The following is a 21854-nucleotide window of genomic DNA, read 5'->3' on the forward strand; positions in this document are numbered from 1 at the left end:
CATTGTGTCTAGTTTGGCTCACAGAGCATTCAGGAATGCCTCTTCCTAAGATCCTTGGAGAAGGTCCTCCATGTTCTGTCACCTGAATCTCATCATGTAGCCATCAAATATAAAGCCATATCAAATGACACCCTTCGCTATGGAACTCCTGCCAAGAGAAGCCCACCTGGTTGAATGTCTCTAGATCTTCAGAAGGTGCAATAAGCCCTTCCAGTTTAGATAAGTATTTAGTCAGATGAGGTGATGTCTGGGTCTTAACATCTGTATACAATGTATTACCTTTGGTGGACTACTAACATTTTCTCCAATTTTCTTATTTAATTTTACTAGCATTTATATTTTGCATTATGGCATATTTTATCCTTTAAATGTTTTGCAAGCTGCTTCTAAAACCCTTAGACTAAACAGCAGGATAAGTTTTAGAAATAAAAGCTTTGACGATGCCAAATGGAAACCAAACATATAATCATGGTGCCAGTGTACATCACTCTTTCCATGCTTCCCCAAATAAGGGAGTTATGAAGAACAGAGCTGAGAGCATGGCTCACTATCTCCCCCTCCCCCCAGCCAGTCATGAGCACCACTCCTTTCAGACAAGGAATCAATTATACTCATCCTCCAATTTACGGCATCCCACAGAGATGGCTGTGCTGCTAGAATGGGACTTTAGCAGCACTTTCCCACAAATGCTGCTTCCAATGTATGATGCTTGACATCTATTAAAGAGATATGCCTACTAACCTCCAAAGAACCTCAACATGCAGAAAATGTTCGCTGAAAAATTAACACACATTACTCTATGCTGCAATGATCAGTGAGCATGCTTATTGATCTCCAAGGCAGCATGGAATGTCAAAAGCACTGAAAGTGAAAGAAAATAGCCTCTAGTGGGCTGCAGTAATATGGAGAGAGAGCCCCTCCCCAGACCAGAAAGCTACAGCCTTCTAAGCCCCGTGACCATGTTGAACCTTATTAAGAGTCTGGTATGTTTGTATAGGGGGTGGGGTGAGATAAATTAGGATCCAAGAAAAAGTACTTCCACTGATCACATTGAATTATATGTGAAAGAGGCAGAGTCCCTAATAGATCATCGTAAGTGGGGATACACAAGAATTTAGAGGGGGGTCTCATTTTCCCCTTCCCCACCATGTCCTCTTTCCCTTTCCTGCCCCCATAACCTATTCCTGCTTCCTCCTCTCCTTCCCATCCACTTTTGTTTATCCTCTTGTCTTCCCCCTTCCCACCCGTCTTTGTCCCCCTATCTACCCCTTTCCTCCTCCTCCTCATGTCCCAGTTGTGTGGTGCAGCTGAGCCCAGCTGCATGGTAGAAAATCTATAAGGACTTGCTGGGGGTACTTCACTTTTTCCTGCATCTCTTTCCCCACACTACTTCCTGTTTCCCTCCTTCTTGTAGCCTCCAGATGCTTTCCCAACATCCTTCTCTCTTTAAAAGCTACTAAACAACTTACCTTTTATCTGCCCCTCATCTTCACCTAAATTTACTTCATTTATATACTGCCTTTTCCCTCAATGGGGATCCAAAGCAGTTTATATCACTCTCCTTGCCTCCACACTATCCTAACAACTACGAGAGGTAGGTTAGGGTGTGTGTGGGGGGGGCCCTTTGGAAAGGGGAGCTGCTGTTGAACAGTAGTAAGTAGCCAGGCCTTGGTGAGTCATGTGGTATCAAGTTGTCTGGTGATTGCTTCTGAACTTGACCCCAGTGAGTCCTCCCTCAATAGCCAAAACAGCCCTGGAAATGTCCCTGTCCCCTTCCTCCTGCCTTTTACTGACAGAAACCTAGCTTGGAATACTGGCTGAGCCGTTATGTTTGCCTAGCTATTGAGAGCATCTGGATAACACTACGGGTGCTCCTTTTATCATTTTGGGCTTTTTTAACACCCCAATATGAGTTTTTTTTTAAGATTTCAGGCTAACCTGCTCTTGGAAACTAAGAAGGGATGCCCTTGATTGGTACCTGGATGGGAAGGAATCCAGGGTTGTTACTCAAAGCAAGCAATGGTAAACCACCTCCTGCTTTGAAAACCAGAGGGGGGGTTGCCATATGACAGCACTTTTTTTACCACCACCAGGAATAAAAAGATGTGAACTTAAGGTCAAGAGATGTTTGTCTAAAGGTACAAATTTTCCAATGCACCCTCAAGCATGTGGTCTAAAAAAGTCCTCCTGTGGTTTGTACCACTTGGGTTTTGTATTAGATGAGCAGCTTTCTGTTCTTTTTGCCCCCAAATCCGGCACTTAAAGCAGCTATGCTTCAGCACTAGACTGATGAGATTCAAAACAGGCCAGAAGCTAATCTAACTTCAAACAGCAACGATGATGTGCTACTGCACTATGGGGGTGGTGATTCTGTAATAATTTATTTTCCCCTCCCCAGTGATTCCTCATGGGCACCCTCCCAAACTCATTCAAAACATAGAGTTCTGCCCAAAACATTAAGATTAAAAAACATTTTCTTAGGCATAAAAAACAAAGAGCATGCATGGAGTATCCTTGCAAAATATTGGCTAAACCTCCCAAACTGCGCCATCCCTAAAGGAGCCACCCCAATCCCATTTTGAAGCACAGCAGAGAGAAAACATGCCAAGAAGTCACCTCAATTAGACATTCCCACCCTCAGGAAAGCAACAAGTAGTGCTGCAGAAAGTGACTGCAGGAAGCAAAAAGCACTCACATAAGTAACCAGAGACAGCTCTAGCTTCAGGTATCAGAGACAGGCTTAGCCTCTCCTGTCCCTTGCTGTGGAGTTTTAGGGGTGCATTCAACCACATGATCACTTGCTTGCATTCTGCACCAATATATTCCTAGGAGGGCTATACCATTTGATTTTTATTCTTGAACATATATCATCAGCTCTTAGATGCACAGCACTCCATTTAAACCTAACATTTCTGGATATCTCATTGCCAGCCTGAAAAGTTTCCACTATATTTATATTCTTAGGACTGCTTCATTCATTACTTTTTCCAACAAAAAGATCACTCGGTGCTGGGGAGGATTGTACTATATGAAAGGAACTAAGAGCATTTTCTATACTGTAAATATAGAAATCGACATTTACATTAATTGCTTTGTGTACCAGCAGTGTAAAATACAGGGGTGGTACCTTTCATGTATTGCCAAATTTTTTGTTGTCAGAAAAATACTGTGTAAAGCCTCCCTGATTGAGATGCTAAGCGTCACGTAGTATGCTTGCTCACAGACCTGAAAACAGCACAGCATGTTGGAATACTGAAAAACTTAACAAAGAGGAAGGAAATAGTGCTTTAGCATAAGGTACAGGATCACTGATGTGTTTCTCCAAAGGGAATCACTGCACTAAGTAATTCTGCAGCACAGAAACTGAAGAGGGCTTGACACAAACTAAAGAAATCTTTCTATCCTTTTATCAAAGGGCCTGTGACTCTCAGTTTGGGTGAAATAAAATGATGTTAAATTCTAGCTGGTGCTAGGTCATTCAGATACCTGCTGAATCCCAAATTTGTTCTGATGCTAGAATATCTGGCCATTGTCCCACAGGAGTCACCCAATCAAATATGTTTGTAGCTAGGAGAAGGTGAAGGAAAGATATTCAATTATAGTATCCCACAGATACATAAAAAAGACCACAGAATGAGGATTAGTTTTATTTACTGAATCCCAGTCCTTATAGGGTACAAACATCTGTTCACTTGCTATAGAATGCTGTTTTTCTGCTACAGTCTCAAATACTTATAACTACTCTCCAATTGCTAGTCCTACTGATATAAAGCATCTAAGCTCACAAGTTCCCCCTTTCCCTTTGTTTTAATTGCTCAGGTCTAAGAGGCCAGGCAGACCTTTGGTTTACTGACAGGCTGCAGATGATGAAAACACAAGGAAGAAAGCTGAACTGACAATGGAGAAATGAATCCAACAGGGCAAGGAATATAGTTCATTTTAAAGCAAAGAAACAATATTTGCTGATGAGCAGCAAAGAAACAACATTTCTCCTCCACCATTGCATCCGCACAGTGTATACCTTTGAAACTCTTCTTGGAGGTCACAGTTGATGGGGGTTGAGCCTACAGGAGATTGTGGACTGCTCTGCAACATGCTCCTATTAAGGATTTTGTGGATAAAATCTGTTGCATCTGCTCCAACTTGGACTCTAAATTAACAGTGACAGGATCAGATAGTCCCAGGGTGCCGATTTGTCCTGTTGGTGTGGGATACCTTTCAGCTTTTCTTAGAATACAGTCAGTATTCTTGGAAGTCTGAGACCTATTGCTTGCTTCTACGACCCTTGCCCCTCCTGGCTGCTTGGGGGGGGGGAGGGGCTGACAGATAGGGAAGCATTTACTGTCTCCTGGAACCTAACAGATGGGTTGGTTGCCCCTGCCTTGAAGCAGTCCACTCCTAAAGAAACTTACTTACTTTGGACCCAGAAGACTAGAATAACTACCGTCCAGTCTCAAATGTACCATTCCTGAGCAAGGTGATTGAATGAGCGATGGCTGGGCAGCTTCATGGATTCCTGAATTAAGCAGATTATTTGGATCCATTCCAATTTGGTTCAGGCCTGGTTATTGGGCAGAAATTGATTTGATTGCCCTGGTGAAAACATGCATTAAGAAATTAACAGGAAAAGTAAAGGCTCCCCCATGACAGCCATTTTGTGGAGGTGCCCACTATACATTTTTTCCTCTCACTCTGAATGTATACATGTTGCTTCTGCCTGTCTCCCCACACAGACAGGATTTTCACATTCCATTCTAATTAACAGAGAAATAAATATCCACATCTTGAATCTATGAATCTATATTAGTTGCTGCAGCTCAAATTAACATACAAAGTAGAGCAACAAAGGTTGGGCAGGGAGAAGAATTCAACTATAGGTATAAGACAAAAGAAATAGAAATGTCATCTTAAAACCATGTAATCTTATATGGACGCACAATTTCTTACAGCTAGAAGAATGTATATTAGAGGTGGATGAGGGTATATGTTTGCAAAATTACTGGAAGATCTAGTCATACATCTAATATTAGAAAAGTTTCATTTAAGGATGGACAATTATGTTATCTGATAATGGTGAATTAAAAATACTATTCCTTTCCAGTCAGAGATCTGTTTTGTCCCTTATATTTACTTTTTAATTTTATTTATTTTATATATAGTTCATCTTTCTCACTGAGACTCAAGGCAGATGACACAGTGTAAGTCAAAAAGATCAATGGGTGGGAAATTCAATAAATACATTCAATAAACAATATAATAAGCATCTGAAATAAGCCGGAATCTGATAGAGCTGAAACAATGCTGAAATATAAGCAAATTGACATGACCTATATAATATATTAACACACTTTAATCTTGACTATTACAACATAAATGGGAACTCTGCAGTTGGATGTCAATCAAGTTAGGATTTCACCCAATCAGTTATTCCTCTTTTTTCTTTTCTTTGACTTCTCACTTAACAGAATTGTAAGTAATAAAGCTATCTATGAATATTAAGTAATAGAATATGCCCAAAGTCATAAAACAGGTAAGAATCGCATGACCAAATGCACTGGGGTCACCTCTGCTCATTTATACCAGGCGTGCCTCTACTCCTGAAATAGAAGCATTGCCTGAACAGCAATGCTGTTCAGGCAATGCTGAACACTGCCTGAACAGCATCGGCCTGCCTCGAAAGAAGGCTAGAATTCTGTGCTTGGAAATAATAATAAATAACAACAACAAAAATAAACAACAACAACAACAACATTTGATTTATATACCACCCTTCAGGACAACTTAATGCCCACTCAAGAGAGGTTTACAAAGTATGCCATTATTATCCCCACAACAAACACCCTGTGAGGTGAGTGGGGCTGAGAGAGCTCCAGAGAGTTGTGACTAGCCCAAGGTCACCCAGCTGGCTTCAAGTGGAGGAGTGGGGAATCAAACCTGACTCTCCAGATTAGAGTCCTGCGCTCTTAACCACTACACCAAAGTGGCTCTCTGCACATAATTCTGCACTAAAAAAATTTAAAACTGGATGTGGGATTCAACTGGAGCAAATTGGCATAAACGTACCTTATTGGTGTTCTGCAGTTTACACAGTCTGTGATATTTTAGTGATTTGGATCTGTGTTTTCTTTTACCAGCCAACAAACGAAAGTTAAAATAATTGTGCTAAATTCTAGTTCCCCTCAAGAAATGCATAAAGTAATGGGACCGTGAAGAACTAGCATTCAGTACTGCATATGTGAATTATCATATACTGTCTTTCACAAGTCAATCTGGAAATAGAAATTCATTAACCTTCTCTCCACATCAATATCTCCAGCATTCATAGGCACCTAGAATTCCAAAGTAGACCATTTAGCTCTGACCTTCAAGTTTGATTTTAAATATTTTAGAGATTGCTGTTTTTAGAGTGGGGGGAATTGACGATTCTGAAATCAAAACTCTGAACAGCACAGAGCAAAAACAAACAAAAATGAGTAAATGCAAATAAATAAAACAATGTATTTTGGTGAGGAAAAGTTATTTGGACCCAACAGATGCCTTCTCTCTATGACTACACTACCAATAATGTTGCGCCAGTATTTAAATACAGAAGTGTCATCACCTTCCAAGGCATATGAGCTAGGCTATGAAATATCCTATATGGCACAGTTACTTTGCCCTTGACAGATGTCATTTCACTGTGTTGACCTTTAGGGTCCAGCAGAATTAATTACATCACTGTATTAGTACCACACCAAAGGTTTGTGTATCAAGTCACCATCATAAACGCACGAGCACATCTAATCGTCTCCCTACTTTCTTTCACATAGCAGCCATCTGCAAAAGTAGTCGTTATTGGAATTACCCATACTATAGCAGAAGGAAGCTACTAAAACAACTGGAGTAAAAAGAGAAAGGCGATCCCTTTTCTCCCAAGGTATCATTATCCCCACCATTCTCCACCACTACTTCTATATAAAAATATCAGGTTCCATTTACGGTCAGGGATATCTAAACATGTGCACACCCTTGAAGCTAAATAGACTTTCCATCTTATGGCACTATTTAATTTGAATTAGGAGCAAAGCTTCATTTTCTAACATTTCCTAACACAAGGGATAAAACTACCCACTTGACTAAAGCTGCTACTATTCCTCATTCAACTCCAGCAGTGTGCTAATACACTGTACAGTGCAGAATAGCAGCATGGTCCCTGACTAAAAGTTTACAGTATGAATTAAGCAGAGGGGAAGATGCATGTGAATCAGTGCTATCTCCTGCTCTATGAAATTTCTGTCTATTCAAACTTATCTTGCAGGGTTCCAAAGGTTGTAATCTTATTCTCCATGTTATTCAACCTCGATGTAAAGCCTTTATAAGAAATCATTCATAGGTATGGAACTAGATGTCATCAAGATGTAGATGACACCCAACTTTATATCTTGCTATCCAAATCCCCTGGTGATGCAGTAGAAGTCTTGAGTTGCTGCCTGACAGCTATGGTCAAATGGCTGTAAGTGAACAAACGGAAAGAGAACCAAGACAGAAGTCATGCTGGTTGGGAAGGCAGAGATATTAAAGGACATTTTGCTTCCCCATTTTCACTGGCATTCTGCTGCCCCTTGCAGACTTCATTAAGAGCCATGGGGTTATAATGGAATCACCACTGCCACTATAGAAGCAAGTGAATGCCGCTGCAAAAAATACCTTTCATAAACTCAGTCTAGGCTGAAGGATTACCTCCTACTTTTGACACTGCCAATCTGGCCACCTGGATCTGTGGCATGATAACACCAAGACCTGACTCCAGTAATGCAGTATATAGAGCCAACTCAAGAGACTCCAGCTGGTGCAGAGTGCTGCAACTCAGTTATTATCAGCAGCTAGGTGGAGCACATATATCATTCCCATTTTGCAGTCACTCCATTGACTACCCATCAGTTACTTAACTCAGTTTAAGGTTTTGGCTACCTTATACAAATCCCTTCATAGCCCTGGTCCCTCATATCTATGGGAACACCTCTCTATGGCTCATCTGATCATGGCCTTCTGCAGCTGCCATCCTGCAGTCGGGCAAAATCAACAGCGGCCCATAAACATGCATATTCTGTAGTAGCCCCCAACATATGAAACAGTCTGCCTGAAGAGGTCAAGAAAGCTCCCATGTCCTTGGCATTCTGCAAACTATGCAAAACCGAATTATTCTGGAGGGCTTTCTTACACAGGTTATCAGGGTTGTGCTGTAAGGAAATGTTTCAGAGAGATGTTTCAAAAAAAGGACAGGGATCATAGACTATACTACTGTGCACTGCGTGTTATGGTAATTTATGTCATGTCAAATTCCTTATGTTTGTTTCAACATGTTTTCAGCTCTGTAACAGATTTCTGCTTATTTTCAAATTTCTGCAATCTATAGTGTATTGTATTGTTTGTTGAATGCCTCAGCTGTGATTGTAATCCATCTTGGGTCCCTGTGAGAAAAGGAGACTATAAATAACTTAAGTAAGTAAGTAAGTAAGTAAGTAAAATTAGAGGCCAGGGTCTGCCATACCTCCAGGCTGTAGCTCAGCTAAACACTTCTCAACTTTATATAAATCTCTACCAGGGATACACCATTTTCATTATTCTGCTTTATCACAGAGTCTTAGACAGTTTGACAAAAAGCAAAACTTCTTCTGAAATGATCTCCACAAGGCAAGACTGGGGCAGTAAATCAAAAGATTATATGGACAATCTGCATTCTGTGATACAAAAAAAAAATTACTGAATAGCCTCCAGTGCAAAATCTAGCAATACTTAGTGTCTCCAAACCAGGTTTAGATAAAAATCTAAAGTGATATTATTAATAAGAAATATTATACAGCACGAACAGAATTCAAAACTCCATCTCTACCACATGTTTCATGCTGCTGATTCCATTTAGGATTCTCTGCTTTCTTTAGGAATCAGGAGTAAAAACTGCTTATACTGGAAAATCTGCTGTGCTGCTTAAATAACAAAGACCAATTCACTCCCTCCCATATTGCTTGGACCAGAAAACATTGTTCTCCGATCTTCCCACCCTTCAAGCCAACAATTCCAAATGAGAAACAAGGAGAAAGCAGAAACCTACATCAGCAGCCAGCTAAAATGGGAAGTGGAAAGAGCAGGGTATTTTGAGAAAGAAAAAAAAGCATCTGGATTCAATTGGTAAGCGTTCTGAAGGTCTTGGAAGAGAGCGCAGAGCTTGAAGGAGCATAGTGAGCCGGAACTGTAGACAGACGGACATTATTTGGTTTCCTCTGTTGGGTGGATGGGTATGAGACGTTATATTTTACAGAAAGCCTCACTCCTCTCAAAGTCTTCATTTGTGTTCTAAATCCTTTATTCCTAAAGTTATTGCTGCTGCAAGCTACATACACAAAGACAGCAAGAACATGAACATGGCACAAAGCAAATTGGATCACAGGAGTTAAACTAAGCCAATGCAATCACTCTACTTCCTTATACGCAGTTAACTGGAAACAACAGTATGTAAATTTGTCATAGGTGGCAATGGAAGGATAGACAAGTGCAGGATAGCTGTGATTGCTGTCTCTTCATACACACAAAAATGTAGGGACTAAGCTTCCACATCTGCCTGACATCTACAGTGGTTTCATCATAGCCTTTTTTACTTCTTTCAGTAACAGCTACTTGTCCTGAGAAGTTTTTTTTTAAAAAAAAACACCTATTTCATATATCCTGAGGGGAAGTCTATAGAAGCATAACTTCTTTCCAAACCTGTTTTCTAATGTTTATCCCTGGAACTACAGGAACTACATTCATATCTAGTATCTTACATGGAGTTTCCTTCTGTATCAGAGCTATTGCTAGTGAAGATCAAATACCAGAATCAGTTTCCCACTTAGGAAACTTCTTTGCCTGTGCACATGGCTAGTGTGGAAGAAAGACCTTTAAAGCATCCCAAGGAAAGCCTCCCCACAGAAAATTATTCAGCCCTGTCTTTGCAAGAAAAAACTGATTCAAAATAAATGAAGCGGTTAAATTTAACAATCCTGCTCATTAAACCTGATTCAAATTCTCAAAAAAGATGCATATTCAAAGTGGTTTAATGTCTGCTTGTAAGGGTCACCTAATTTCTTTGTCATACCTATCACAGTTCGCAGCTTTTGTGGCAATGATACTGCAGCTTTCTCCAAGACTAATTTCTATGCGAAGCCCCAAAAGCTCCCTCAGCTATCCTTCAAAACTACTTATAAATCAAGTTTTTCCCAGTAAATACATCACATATACACTAAAAGGTCAAAGTTACAGACACTGGAAAACAAGGTTGATACTTCCAAACCATGTATTATTGTGATACACCTCTCTAACAGAGCAGAAGTCACTACAGGATTAAGTCTGATAAGAGATTTCAAGTCAGGCCTCCATCTTCACCTCTGTAACAAAGGGGCTTACTGCAATCAACCTCTACTGATGCCTCACCTTGTTCTGCCTTTGAAAAAACAAAGCCTCTTATCTCCATTTTTGCCTACCCATATAACTACCACTGAATCAGTAGGAGCCAGGCCTCACAGCCAAGAGGAATGAATCAACAACACACCCCAGGACACAGTCTTGGAAGCAAGCTACATTATCCATCAGCCACCAGAGATGCTAAAACAGAGATGGCACAAATGGATTGATAGGAAATTCTTTACTTTGATGGTAACAGGAGGAGGAAAAAACAGTAAAGTGTGTTTATTATTACTGAAAAAACAGCCAACATGCAGACCATCTATCCCCTGAGGCACCAGGATTACCATCATTCTGTACTGCCTTCATGCCATTTAATATTTAAACAGGCCAATAAATATTTCAGAACACAGTCATCCCGATGAGAACTCTATTAGGATAAAAGCAAAGACTAGTACTGGAGGGCCATGACCGCTCTTTGTACCAGCCCCCCTCCTTCCTCAAGCTTCCATAAGGCATCTGAGAAGTTCAACCATTTTTGAGCAGGGTAGCTTTATTCCAAACAGCACAAAAGATAATACACAGAAGGAAGAATGAGACAACCTTGTCTCCTTTGCCCACCCCACACTGCAGGAGCAGAGGCAACAAAATGATTGGACTCACAGCAATCATCACCTTTAGGGAAGCATTGAATTAGCTCTCCCTCCCATATTTATGCTATTAGAAACTCTCTTCCCCTGCAAAAAAACATACTCACAAGGCTAAAAGAATACACACTGCACATTTTAAACCAGGAAATCTGTCTTTAGCATGCCTTTTACATAATTAATTTTATGTTTTGTAGCATACTACTCATTTCATAAAGTTAACTCTGGAAGCATCTTGACTGGCTACACTCCCAGAATCCAATTCCCTTCAGACCCTCCTTCAGAAAAAAAATTTCTAGAACTTTGTAGAGATGGGGCACAGTGTCTGGTTATCACATACAATCACACACACCTAAAACTTCCCATGAATATGGGAGCCCCCAATTTTCCTCTGTCTGTCTGTCTAGAGAGCTCATTTCATTCATTTACTTCATTTATACCCATGCCTTTCTCCCCAATGGGGACCCAAAGCAGATCACATTGTTCTCCTCTCCTCCATTTTATCCTCTCAACAATCCTGTGAGGTAGGTTAGTCTGAATGTGTGTAACTGCCTCAGGGTCACCCAGCAAGCTTCCACGGCAGAGTGGGGATTCAAGCTAGGCAAGAAGTGGGAGTCCTTTCTGGTTTCCCAAACATCTGATATGAACCAACTCACTAGGGAAAGAAGTGAGCAGTAGGAGTACACCTGCTGCTTTTCTTCTGCAAAAGCCCAGCATAAAGCGAGGGATCCCCAGGACTCTGTGGAAGGAAGGAGCTGGTGGTGACCAAAAACAGGGGATGTAGACCCCTGATATCACAACATTGGTAAATATGCTTATAGGGAGAGCGGAGATAATTTAGCACAACCTTATGTAACACATCATTTCATCATGTTCATCCTAAAATATAAGTGATGTGTTCAGGGCTACCTTGTGAGCTGCATAACCAAAGGGAGTTTTAACGTGAATTTATCACATCTAGGCTCAGTAATCTAACTACTTCACCATATTGGCTCTATCTCTTTACCAAAAAAAAAAAAGTCAAGGAATAGTCAGGGTTTACTTAACCTAGCCAAGCGATGGCGAACCTATGACATGTGTGCCACAGCTGGCACGCAGAGCCCTCTCTGTGGGCACGTGAGCCAAGTCGCCGATCGCTAGGTCCAGGGCTCATTTGGAGGGGGAACGCCTGCAACGGCGTTCCAGTAGCTCTAAGCAGAGATCACACGGGTTTTGGGCCCTGCCCACGTGATTCCTCAAGGTTGCCTCCCTGCTGCCAGTCTCTTTAGCAGCAGGAAGTGGAGGGAGCGGCAAGGCTGCTGGGGCTGGCTTTCTAAAGAAGAGTAAGCTGCTTTGATTTAACTTGCTTTACTTTCAGTCGTGGCTCTTGAGTGAGTGAGTGAGTGAGTGAGTGAGTGAGTGAGTGAGTGAGAGAGAGAGAGAGAGAGAGAGAGAGAGAGAGAGAGAGATGTTAATTAGTTGGGACAACTGTATGAGTTGTTTTTTCTTAACTAAAACCTCAGTATTCAGGTTTAATTGCAGTGCTGGCACTTTGAAATAAGCAAGCTGGTTTTGTGTTGCAGTTTGGGCACTCGGGCTCAAAAAGGTTCGCCATCACTGACCTAGCCCCATCCTGAAAAATAGGCAGAAACAAGTGGGTTAAACAGGGCTGCATGAAATACTACTATACCATATGCCCTTGTCTAGGCAGAAAGGAAAAGCAGGATATAAATATAAAATAAAATCAAGAAAACCACTGGCAAGAGCTGAACATAACAAAATGGTCCCAAGGGAAGTCCAGGTCCCCCCCCCCCCGCCCCATGCTACCACCATTGAAGAACAGGATTTTAAAAAATATTTATTTTTAAAAAAATAATCACTTCAAAAAATAATCACTTCAGATCCTCACAGTAGTTTATCCGAAATTCCTCAAACATTTTAAAGGCTTTTACCAATATATGGTATATAAATTCACTTTAAATTAAGGCCACCATTATCATCTGATTTTTCAGTGTCTGAATGAGATCTCCAATTCTGTGCGCTCACAAATTACAGAAGAATGTGATAATCAACTGTGATGTCCCCACAACCAGGAGACCCATCCTCCCAGGGTTGCACCATGGTATATCAATGTTGTAAAAGATGAGTCAATACTCAAGAGATGCCAAGGTTGCCCTTTTTATTGATTAACTTGGTTCTAAACAGCAGTTTCCAAATTTAACAGCCTGGCTGGTTTCTCCCTTATTACCTCCATCTACCTTTATCCACAGTCTTAAGTCTGCCCCTATAATATAGTATAGTAACTGTTCTGCCATATTAAGACAATCGTCAACCACCTACACTATAGCAACTCCCATTTTATAAAAGAAAATACGTCACACCATGCTACTAACATGTTATTTTAATTCATTTTTTCAACAACTCTTAGATGAAAAAAGTAGAGCTGAAAAGTACTGGCTGTTCCACATAAGTCTTCTTCCAGTACAAACTAGAAACGCCCAGAGGTGCACTTAATGTCAAATTCAAGTCTTCTACATAGCCTTTAACAGCACATTTTAACTTATTTTTATCTCTATATGGGGCTTTGGTTGCTCTGCTTAGTATCAAGGGAAGAGGTAATGAGGCTACCTGAATTCTCATTACCTGCCAGAAGCTGGAATAAAAAGTTCTACCCATTTGTTATTCTGTGCATCTCTTTCCAGACTGGAACTCAGAATAGTAACACTGAGTTATCCTTTCATTTTCTAAAAATGGCAAAACCAATATACTGAATTCTAATGCCCTAGAAATAACTGTACTCCACACATACAAAAACCCAGACAACAGGTAAGGGTGATAAGGACACAATACAAATCATCTCCCTTCAAAATAAAGCTGCACAAACTCATGTTTACAAATAAAATCTTGCAAATGAAACTACTACTGGTATTAAGAACCTGCTCAGAAAATTCTTTACTCTCTGGATTTAGCGTGGAAGAAAATCAGAGACAGGCCTTGGACTTGACATTCTGTCTACCTCTTCCCTCACCAAGGAGAGAAGGTATCAAGTATGGACATTGAATTCAAATAGGAGACTTTCAGACAAATACAGAATTCTGTAATTTCACTAAATATCTTTTTCCCTGCAGAGAGAGGAGAATCCAGGAGGGAGGCCCTTTACCCTAGATAAATATCACCAGGGACTGTATTTAATATACATATATGTTGCCATTCCACAGCTCATGGCTGTTCATAGAAAGACAAAAAGAAATAATAATATAAGATCAGCAACACTGATAGAACATGAAGTGCTACCCAAGAAGCAAGGGAGGGATCAGCAAACAGCCTTCTAAAATAAGATAATTTTACAATCCACCCAGATGGCAGTGATAGAAGAGCCCTGGACCTCCTCAGGAGATTGACTCCATCACCTTGGAGTTATTAAGGTAAAAACTTGTCTTTGCAGTTGAAATTCAGACTTCATACATCAAAAAAACTTAGAGCATGGCCAATCCTGTGGAATACAAATGCCATGGAGGACTCATGTCAGGAGAGGTAGTTTGTAAAGTATACAGATCACAGGCTGTGAAGAACTTCAAGACAGATTCTTGAAATGGGCCTTGAACACGAAAGGCAGCCAATACAACTGACCCAGTGTTCGCTGGAAGGCAAGCAGCAGCATGCTGCACTTGCCAACTCAGCACAAAGGGTAGCCACGTAATAAAGTATATTGCAGCAATACTGGCAGAAGTCCCTATTAGAGATGGGCACGAATCGAATTACGATCCAAAAAAATGCACAAACCAGGTTGGTTCGTGGGTCGTGAACCAGTGGTTCGTGGAAGCTCATTTCCACAAACTTCCACGTACTGGTCTACTGGTTTGTTCGGGTCGTAAAGGGGCAGTTTAAATATGGCCCTGGGGAAATGGCCATATAAACTTTTCTTGCGGCTTGCAAGCGGCAGGTCCCTTTAAAATATCAGCTGGCAGGCGGCAGGGGGGGATCCCACCTTGCCGCTTGCCAGCTGATAATTTAAAGGGACCTGCCACTTGCAAGCCGCAGGACCTTTTAAACTGCCTAAACCCCAGCCCCCACCCCCACACTTACCTTGCCCTGCGGGCCTGCAGCATCCTCCCCCTCCTCCCACAAGGGGCAGGAAGGCTGTTTTTGGCCTCTTCCGCTGCTGCGTGGGCCTGCAGGGTGGCGGAGGAGGCCGAAATGGCCTTCCCGCCCCTCAAATGGCAGCCACTGTGGCCATTTGATGGGCAGAGAGGCTGTGGGAAGGCCATTTTGGGCCTCCGCCACCTCCCTGCAGCAAAAATGGCCTTCCCGCCCCTCGCAGGAGTAGGGGGAGGACGCCGTGGGCCCGCAGGGCAAAGTAAGTGTGGGGCTGGAGCTGGGGTTTGGGCAGTTTAAAGGGCCCTGCGGCTTGCGAGCGGCAGGTCCCTTTAAACTATCGGGTGGCAGGCAGCAAGCAGGGATCTTCCCTGCCGCCTGCCAGCTCATAGTTTAAAGGGACCTGCCGCTTGCAAGGCAAGAAAGGGCCCTTTAAACTGTCAAATACCTCTTTCCCTGCCGCTGCTAAGTGGCTGGAAAAGGGCATTTAAACCCCCCGAACCACGAACTGGTTCGTAAACTGGCCCCAGTTCATGGTTCCTGGTTCGTGAAAACCCACAAACCACGAACCTCATCGTTTGGTTTTTTTGTGGTTCATGCCCATCTCTATTCCCTATGCTACTGTAGCTTAACATTACTACCAAGGAGCTTTCCTGTGGGCAATATGCATTACTCAACAAGGATTTCCCTTTCTCATCCTATCTAGTGAAGGCATGCAAGAAGTTGCAGCACAGGAAAAAGATATATACATGAGAAAAGCTTCCAAAGCCAACAGATGCTCTGGAACACCAAACAGGAGCTATGAAGAGGTGGGGAGGAAGCTGATATCAATGTTAGAGGCAAGGCTCCACAAAGTGGAACAACTGAAGGTGTTCAAGGGAACTGAGAAGCCAGAGAAGACTGTATATCCAACACCAGTGGCAGCCTGAACAGGGACCATTAGTGGACACACACTCACATACATTGGAGACATACAGTGAACCAGTAATCACAATCTGAAACCATAGGGGGGGACATATCTGTGGTTTTATTCAATTGGTTTTTGATGGTAATGTTTTAACTACGACGCAAGATAGCTTGAGTCATGAGGAACAGCAGGATTTTAAAAACTCATATCAGACACGTAGTAGGGGGGAGAACTAGGTAGGTGACTATGAAAATATACTTTCAAATAAGAAATTAAATACTGAAGTAATTTGCTCATACTTTTAAACAAAAATTTCTCGTATGCAATGTCAAACATACATATAACAAAAAATGATGATCTAATATATCACTTTTCTTTCTTTCTATAGCAGAATATTTAAACAAAATTAAAAATAATCATGCCTCTATGCCATGCATTCTAGCATTTATTTGAAATTGCATCTAGAATGGTACTCAAACTCAAATGTCTCATTTAACCATATCAATTATATGCCTATCACCAGTTCTTTTCTTCTAAAGTTTATGCTGGACTGTACAGAAGTATGGCAAGATACATGACAAGTTAGTTTTCCTTAATGAGCATTTTACTGTTGAAATCATTACATTCCTCTATAGTCTGTTCAAAGGAATAATGTTTACATTTAAACATCGACGGGATTTTCACTGCTATCTGTTGGCTATTTAATGGTTTTACTGATTAATACTAATCATTCATCATTTCTTAGGTACATATAAGTAGTTCAGGCAACCACTATTGCACTGCAGGTCACTCCTCAAAGTTCTCTAAACCAATTGTCCATGTATTGATTAGAAGAATGCACAATCCATTCTGGTGTAAAGCTGTATTTTTAAACAAGTGACATTTCAGCTTCAATCTAGACTCATGTTACATGAGTCCTGACTTTACAAAAAGTCGAGTAAGTTTAAATAAATAAAATAATTTTATTTGTTTATTATTAGACTTTTATTCCACCCTCCCCACAAGCAGGCTCAGGGGAAATCACATCATTTAAAACACAATAAAAGCATAATTTCATACAATTTTGCACAACATTAAAATACTGTAACAATTTTAAAACCAGTTTGTTAACAAAACTATTACAGTATCCAAGATGGTGGCAGTTGCTGCTCGGCTACTTATTTGGCTTCACTTTGGGTGCAATAGTCAGCAGCAGTTGAAGCAGTTGAAAACAGGATGGTGAACAGATCTACTATGAGGTTTAATCAACCACTTCCTCCTTCTACTGGTCAGCAGAGGCCTAGCCCAGCCTCAACCATATGCCTGGCGGAACGTCTCTTGTCTTGCAAGCCTGGCGAAAGGATAGCAAATCCTGTTTCCTTATAAAAAGGCCAAACAAAAACCCATCTGTTGTGTTGTCTCTACCACTCATCTAGCCACATTTTGCCAAATTGCCTCACGTCATTTTGTCAATGTGACCTATGTGTCAATATGTCACTTCGTTTAACACGTCAAACACAGGAACACAGTGCAATTCTTGTCCACTGAAATCAGCAGGTTTAGAAGGGTGCAATTTTGTTTAGGATGGCACTGTTAGAATTCTCAAAGGCTACTACAGAAAGACTGGCACAGAACACACACACACAAACACACATGCACACGCTCACTACTCTACTCCAAACAGAAATCATTCTCAGTAAAGTAATCTCAAACATGGCTTTCAAAAACATTTCCATTCCTTGTATTCTGGGGGATTTTGAAGAAATACTAATCAAACATGTTTATCCCAGTGCGTATAGCCTTCTCCCTAACTTTCATTTTTTACTCCACAATTAGTATAAATCTGTACAAACAAAAAAGAAGAGAAGCAGTTAAAACAAGGCACAGAAATGCACAAAACACAAATACACAAAATATATTCAGAAGATTATAATAATCAGAGAATAATGACTGCAAGCCACTTAGTCCATTCAATTTCAGAAAAGCGCACTTCACTAATGTCTAAATAACAATATTTGGGACTTCAGATAATACAGATTTCCTACTCAGTTAGCATTCTACATGTAAAATCTACATTCAAGCTATACACAGACTGCTCTGCAAGGATCTATTTTCCTATGTGAATCCATGATGTACCTGCCATGGGAAGCTATGGCCAGTATTGGCTTCTTTGCACATATAACCACAGCAAGGTAGAAAAATATATGATCATATGTATTAATATTTCATTTCCACACAATTTCCTACATGTAAGTGCTACCCACACAAATTATACCCTGCTTTATAGGTTGATACCTACAGGTATTTTCCCTCTTCCCTCTATGAAGAGCCTGGGCAAATTGAAATGGCAGGGAGGAAGGATGGCAAGTTTTTTAAATGAATTAATACTCTTTCAAACACAAATACTATCCTCACATCATTCAGGTTTCACTGGACAGCCCTGGGAAGCTGTGTGAGGGGGTAGATGGCATAAACGAGAAGTCCCTCTTGGTATCAATTTACACACTAAGCACAGCTTATGAATACCATATCGATGTGACTGGCCCTGGTCACATGATCTCATTATATATTTGAGGTTCCACACTTCAACATTGCGATACCTCAGACCAGGGAAGCAGTGTCCACAATAGTAACCTATATGTGAATGGGGCCCTGCTCAGTTTTAGATAAGTTATTTAAATGAAGAGACTCTCATACAATAACTGCTCAAGTCATCTCTCCTGTCCAACATTATCAGTGTGATTGTATGAAGAATTACTCCAGGCTAAGCCCACTTAAATCAATGGGTTTAGATTGCAGTAACTCTTCATAGGATAGCACTGTATGTTAAATCATCCTTCTCTAAGTCTTTGGATTGATCCACGTTTTATTCTATATCTTCTTATCAACTAATCTGCACTATAGACTTTACTAGCATGTTCTCAAGCTCTTATCTGCTATCATGCTCTTTATACCTTTCCCTCCTCTCCCATCTTTGACTTTTCAACTTAGCTTGCATATAAGATTCAGTGTTGAATACTCGAAATTTAGGACCTCATGTTCGAGCCTTTACTTGAGTTAGTAAGGGTGAATACCCATTTTAGAAGATTTCAAGATAACTTGAGTGTCCCACTGATAGAAAGGCAGTTAAGACTATATAAGGAGGCTGCTGTTAATAAGGACTGTGGCTAAAAAGTGTCACTCATTCAGCAGCATTTGGCTTTCCCTGTTTACAGTGATTTTTGTAGTTTGAAAGTTCGTACTTTTCATTTGGTAGCCACAGAACTATTTGATATTGCAAGTACAGCAGTTAGAAATGCAGGCAGATAGTTGGTTCCAACTACAGCCAACAGTTATCATTCATTAGTACAAATCTGATCTCAGAGAAAGATGTCTAAATATTTGTGGGATCCCAATAAAAACGTTAACCAACATAAGCTGCAGCAGAGAACGTTTCAATTTAAAATCTGTATCTTTGGCAAGCTAAAAAAGAGCTTTCTATTATCTCTAAGTGTGGATCTTGCACTGGTTTTCCAGAAAAAAAACCCCTTCAAGATAGTCTCTGACCTTGATTTCCATGCTATGAAGAGTTCAGTTTTAAGTTCATCTGAAGAAATCATAGCTACTTTAATGCATATTGTGAGAAACACTGAAAGGGGCTGAGAGTCTAAAGAGAAATAATTTTATTTGTAATTTATGGGAAGAAAATGTCTACAGTTGTGAAGCAACCACCCAGTCTGTGTGTACTTCACAGATTAAATGCTTTACTACAGACAAATTTAAGGCATCTAAACCTTTAAATATCTAAGACTACCTAACAATGGACTTTTTATATTGTATAAATTATTTTTCCAGGTTAAGTCTACAGCAAGTCAGCAAACCTCTCTTAGTCAAGAATCAAATTGTATACCTATAATAAAACCAAATACTCTGCTTACACAGTTCACACTTTGCAGGTCTGAAGACAGTTTGAGCCATAAAAAGGGGAAGGAGGTACTTTAAAATTCCCGAAGAAGAAACCCCAAAGGAAGGAAAATAATAAATTAAGCAATTCTTCACATCACGGTTAGATTCTCCCATTATTTCTGCACCATACAATATCTGATTCTGAAATAACACCCATAATGTAATAAAACAAGAGTCCAACACTACCTTAAAGACTAACAAAACTGATTCTTTAAGGGACTGCTGGACTATTGTTTTAAGTTGCTGCTGCAAACTAATACCACTACCAATCTGGGATTATCTTGTAACATGTAACCAGTTCATACTGTGTGGGATGTTACACCACTTTCCTACTGCAACTCTTCCCCTCATGTATAAGCATCGTACATGTGTGTATATGGCTCAGGAGAAAGTCGCAGTACTGCTTCCAATGGGGTGGGGGAAGGTCAGCTGCAAAAACATGCAGTAAGAAGGCTGTAATGGCTCAGGAACAGCTTTGCTGAAGAAATGGGCCTAGAAAAACACTTTAGAGGAAGGAAAAGGCTTTGGCCTGGCAAACAGATCAAGATGGTGAGCATTTACAGGCACAGGTAAGATTGTGTGTGCCCTGTGATTCTACTGTTGTTCCAGTCAACAGTTCCATTCACCTTTTTCACTGCCTGATATCTGTCTTTTTAAAGAGAGAAAAGTTATATTATGATATCATATGGAAGAGCCTAGTATCTCAGCTAAATAGATTGCTTTTCTTTAGTTAAGTAAATAGGATTGTAGATGCCTTTGATCTTGAAACCTTGATCTGATCACTGATTCTACAGTGAAATGTCAACAGTGAAATTTGGTAATGAACAGAATTCAGCATCTCAATAAGCTTTAGAGTCATCAGAGCATAGGAACTTATTATTTTTTTACATCATTTATAGTCTACCTTTCTCACTGGGACTCAAGGCAGATCACATCAACAGAAATGGGGCATCCAATAGGGTTTGGACTGCAGAAACATGAAATCAGAGCCGAAGCCAAGCTGAAACAAAGTACAGGCATTAACGTGTTAAGTGATGAAGAATTGCATAGCAGGATCATACATATAGCAACAGTCAGTACATACTAAATACCAGTAGTCTAGTACATAGTCCCTATTCCATTATCAAAGCATCTTTCTGAAGCATTTTATCACAGAATAGTCCTATTACCTACGTAAAAAACTCTTACTGAATAATTCAGTTTTGCATAGTTTGTGGAAAGCCAGGACAGCTGAAGCCTTTCTGACCTCATCAGAAAAGCCATTCCACAAGGTGGGTGCCACAGCAGAGAATGCATGTGTACAAGCACTTGTTGACTTTGCCTATTTGTAAAACAGCATCTGTAGAAGGCCCTGCTCAGATGAGTGTAGCTATCATGTTGGAGCATAAAGGAAGAAGTGATCCCATAGATATGATGGGCCCAGGACACGAAAGGCTTTGAACTGAGCCTGGTAAACGGATGGGCAGCCAGTGGAGTTACTGTGAAATTGGAGTAATATGTATGTTCCTGCTAGATCTGGATAATAACTGAGCTGTGGCATTCTGCACCAACTGGAGTCTCCAACTTAACTTTGAGGGGCAACCTATGCAGAGTAAGCTGCAATGTGCAATCCCAATGTTACCAAGGTGTGGATCGAGATGGCTAGATCAGCCATGTCAAATTCGAGGGTCATCTTCTGGGCTGGACTGTGTTGAAGGAAAGCTTTTTTAGCTGCTGAAAAAAGTGCAGAGTATATGAGTTATTGAAGAAGGCCTAGAGTTGATCCACTACTGCTCTCTCAATCACTTTTCCTGGAAATGGAAGATTAGAGACTAAGCAACAAATGGCCATGTCATTTTCCTGTAGAAATGGTTTTTTAAGTAGCGGATGATTAACTGCCTCTTTGA

At 40.6% G+C, this 21854-nt stretch overlaps 1 protein-coding gene across 7 annotated transcripts in view; it reads right to left on the reverse strand.

The window, feature by feature from the left end:
* RBFOX2 (RNA binding fox-1 homolog 2) overlaps positions 1-21854 on the reverse strand; it is a 252947-nt gene that overhangs the window by 96283 nt on the left and 134810 nt on the right. The gene's annotated exons all lie outside the window — the stretch shown is intronic.

Source organism: Eublepharis macularius, chromosome 9, assembly GCF_028583425.1.
Source record: "Eublepharis macularius isolate TG4126 chromosome 9, MPM_Emac_v1.0, whole genome shotgun sequence".
NCBI classification, from domain to species: Eukaryota; Metazoa; Chordata; class Lepidosauria; order Squamata; family Eublepharidae; genus Eublepharis; species Eublepharis macularius.